Source organism: Dipodomys spectabilis, unplaced genomic scaffold (assembly GCF_019054845.1).
Source record: "Dipodomys spectabilis isolate Male_0828 unplaced genomic scaffold, ASM1905484v1 ptg000358l, whole genome shotgun sequence".
In the NCBI taxonomy this organism is placed as follows: domain Eukaryota; kingdom Metazoa; phylum Chordata; class Mammalia; order Rodentia; family Heteromyidae; genus Dipodomys; species Dipodomys spectabilis.
This window is the reverse complement of record NW_024871035.1, coordinates 98,307-102,828: the sequence shown is the minus strand read 5'-3', so window position 1 is coordinate 102,828 and position 4,522 is coordinate 98,307. Positions and strand designations below refer to the sequence as shown.

The following is a 4,522-nucleotide window of genomic DNA, read 5'->3' as shown; positions in this document are numbered from 1 at the left end:
AAATTATCATTATAACCTGTGTAATATATGTGTGTATGTATATATCAATGCATACGGATAGAAATATTTTAACATATTTTTGTATCTACAGTAGATTTATGAAATTATCCATTATAAAATAAAATGGAAACAAAAGTTAATAAGGATCAAAGCAAAGGAAATTGTCACATGTTTCTTGATGTTTAATGGAATATGAATTGTGAGAATCAGTTTGGGAAAATCATCTCTACATTAACAAAATGGATAAGAGGTATTAATTCCAATCCATCTATTTGCTCATATTGTGCAACCTCACACATGAGTGTCAAAATCAAACAACTCTTTTTGCCTTTGCTTTTAACTCACTTGTTATAATTTACAGGTTAGATGAAGTAATCAAATAAAGATAAAAATAATGTTATGTGAGGCTATGAATTAGAGCTGAAAATGATTTTAAACACGATAATAGCTAATTAAATTGCATATTTCTTACTTTTACTTTGTCATGTCCCTCATTCCCACATTAGGAAGGTGTATAGAAGGTTCTCACTGAATTATATGTACAATTATGAAAAAAATGTATTGAAAGAATATGGGCACAATGTGGTTTTAGCTTATTGAGACCTGTAAGGGGAAGTGTGTTTTTGAGGACTTGCAATACATTGTGATGAAGATGAAGGAAGGGATGTGCTTATTCTAGAAAACTGGCTAGGGGATTGCTCCCATAAAGGTAGTGATGAATTCTTCCAAAAGGTTACAGTAAAATCACCTTCACAAGCATATTCACTGCTGCACTATTCACAGTAGCCATGTTACGGAAACAGCCCAGATGCTCTTTGGCGGAGTGATGGTTGGAGAATGTGTGGCACATATACACAACTGGATTGCACCTATCCATTTTGAAGACTGTTACATTATTTACAAAGAAATGGATAGATCTAAAAATTTATTAAGTGAACTAAGTCAGAGCCAGACACACAAAGGACCCATGTTCTGTCTCATATTTGGAAGCTAGAAATTTATACAAGTTTACACAAAAATATTAACCAAAGCATGCGATTTGCAGAGGAGTATTTCAAAGGTGTAATTTCTTATAAAATTGAACTTTACTCCAACAAAATGAATAGCAGGAAACTATCATTTGGAAGATGTGAGTGGAAGTCAAAAGGAAGGAATAAAGAGAGTTATGGAGGAAGAGAGTGAAGGTATAATATTCAATGCAACTGTATGAAACTTGAAAAAATTAAAGTGGGATGAGGTTTGGAAGGGTGTGGAAAAGTTATATAAAGATCCATTATATTAAAAAAACTGATTTGTTGAATGGAAATTCCCTTGTACAAGTATTTAAGATAAGAAAATTATAATTAAAAATAATGGAGCCATCTGATCTTAAATTCTATTTCCATCTCTTTTAAAAAATAAAATTATTTGCTCTATAATTTGATCAGAGGGATGGATTTTGTGGCTAGCTAGATCATTGCACATCTGTCTCTCTCTTCCTCTCTCCCTCTCATGGTTCTCATAGGTAGTATGATTACTCCATAATTATCTTAATTCATTTCGCTTTTATATTTTTTTGCATCATTTCACTTTCTGCTTTGTCATTTCCCAATTCATTTACATATAAGGCATTATTTCCTATTTTCTCATTCTTAGAATAAGCTGTACATGAAGACACCACTGGTGCTCATTTTCAGTTTGTCCCTTTGAATACAGAGGAAAATCTTTCCTCTGCTCTCTATCAAATCTCTACTCTCCAGTTAGAATAATTTAGAATAGTAGAAATGAAAAAAGAGAAAATAAATAATAGTGAAAAAAACAGATGCAGAAAATTCACCGGATTTTTCTGACTAGTTTATCCAATGTGAAATATTGGGGAAATACATGGACAGCTCATTCTCACTGGCACTTAAAGTGTCTGGTTAAGCAATTCTGATGAAGTTGAGGAACAAGATGAAAAAGTGAGAAATGGTATCAATTGCAAGAAAAAAAATGGTATAGGATCAAGCAAATTTCTTCTTTGTTATGCTGAAAATAATCGCCTTACTACAGTGCAGAGACTACTTTCCAAAAAGGCCACTCATGTGAATACTAGGAATAACGATGAGTATACACCTCTTAATCTAGAAGCCTATTGTGGAAACTTAGACATTATCCATGAGTTGGTGGCTCAAGCAGATATTCATGTAATAACTGTGAATGATTGGATACACCTGCACAGTACTTATACATGGAATAATACCAGAGTGGCTTCTTTATTTCATCATGATGCAGACACCAATGGCCAAACCAAAGGCTTCTTGACCCCCTTGTATCTTGCTGCTGGGTATAGATATAGCAAAGATACGCTGGATCTCCTTCTGTTGAACCATTATATCAAACCAGATCTGAAGCACAACTTGGAAGAAACTGCATTTGATATTGCCAAAAGGATAAGTATGTATCACTACCCCTTTGAAGTTGTGTAAAGCTGTACAAATTGTTCTCTTAAGTCCTAATGTTTCGATTAAGTTTCTTAAATTTCAAAATTGCCAGTCCATCCCATGTGTCCATAAAAAATATTTTCACAATACAAAGCAACAGCAATATTTTACTTTAGAAATTCATGGATTCCATGGTATTCTTCCAAATGAATTTCCTGACTTTGATGACAAAATATATTCGAGTTGTTTGTATACATCAATAATGATATCTATAGAGTTTGTGATTTTTTTAAATCAGAAATAATTTTAACTTATCTGTTGAAATGAGTAGTAGAGAAACTAAAGATATTTCTGGTGCTTGTCTGAAAAAAGTATATTTTAAAATATTTATATTCTATTTGTATAATATCCATAATATATTTCTTTCTCTCCTAGATATAATACTTTGAATTCGACATTATTTTATTATATATAGGTCCATTAATAAATGTGTTCTTTCAGATTGCATTCCATATAGGAACAGTTTAAGATTCCTTTAATTCCTAGGTCCTTATATAATTTTATTTCTTTGGGATAAAATGACACGGTTATCTTATTTCAAAAGTTTTATAAAGGTTATGCTATATAAAGGCCTTTCTAAGAAGGTGAAGATTGAATACACTCATGTCAAACTAACTTTTATTTCTATGAATTACATGTAGTATTACACTTGTATATTTGTAATCAACTTTTTCATGACTGTTTTCCATTTCTTGCATCTGAAGAATGAAAAATATGGAATACTTCACACATTTTCATATCATCCTTGTTCAAAAGCCATGTGAATCTCTGTATTGTAATTCAGGTAGACATGCTGCTGAAGCATGTAGTATCTTGTAAATTTAAGTAGTTAATGATGCAATCTTAAGACAGGCATATATCCTTGGTTGCCTATTTGTAACAAGGAAACCTATTGTTCCCAAATATGCTATTCATCTTATTTCTGCAAAATTCTGTGTATGGTGGAAAAAACTTATATTGTTTGTTCAATTGCTCACATTTGCAATTTTTGTCAATAACTATTTTAAGTCTTTTTCATTTGAAATTTGATCATACTTTGAAGCCTTTATACCTAGGTCCAAAGGTGATGAATTTTCAAGTACTTATTTATTAACTGATTTAGCTTTGTGGAGCTAATGGATTCAAAGTAAGCCTTGCGTAAGAGCTACTTCTAAACTTCTGCAGCTTAAAATTTCCCAAATGAGGTCTTACTGGCACAAATGTCTGCCTGACACTTTACCCTTGCTCCATGTAAGAACAGACCAACCAGAATATCTTACCCTGACAGCACGGATTCTCTTATTGGAGCAAAACAAATCTTAGTTACAAAGGATCATAGAGAGATGAACAGTTCAGACAGAATTGTTCAGACTAAGCCGGGTGCTGGTGGCTCACGCCTGTAATCATAGCTACCCAGGAGGCTCCAGGAGAAGTCCATATGTTTCTCTTTGTTATTAGGCCTTAAATTGGTAATGTTTTAATCACAGTGTTTCCTCTTGCCTCTAGGCTGTACATCCCCAAATGGTAAAGCTTTTTTTTTTTTTTTTTTTTTACAAATGTAAGTGTTTAATAAATAAATGAAATATTTGAGATTCGTATCCACATAGAAAATGCATAGGAAAATAAAGACGAAAGTCACTGAGATCCCATCTTATACTCCAGAATAGCTATCACCACTCAAATAAATAAACTTCTGGAGAGGTTGAAATACATCAGGAACTGTATTTGGTTTTGTGGCATTGTAAACTACTGCAAACCATATGGAGATCCTAATGGAAGTTTACACAATACCAAAAAGACATATATGTTGATGACCTTTATCGCAACTGGATACATATTGAAGGAATATAAGTCAACATGAACATCCATGTTCATGGCAGCAATATTCATAGCAACCAAGCAACCATTTAATTCTTATTTAATTTCAATTATTTCGTTCCGTCTACTGGGTTTGTCTTGCTGCTCTTTTTCTTTTTTTTTTTTTTTTAATTTAATTTTATTTTATTTGAGAACATACTGTACAGAGGGGTTACAATTACATGGGCAGGATAATGCATACATTTCTTACCAAGCATTGCAGC

The 4,522-nt window shown here is 32.5% G+C and overlaps 1 pseudogene; it reads right to left on the bottom strand.

The window, feature by feature from the left end:
- Nucleotides 1-3,170: 3,170 nt before the first annotated feature.
- On the bottom strand, nt 3,171-3,267 carry LOC122095531 (annotated as a pseudogene).
- Nucleotides 3,268-4,522: the final 1,255 nt, after the last annotated feature.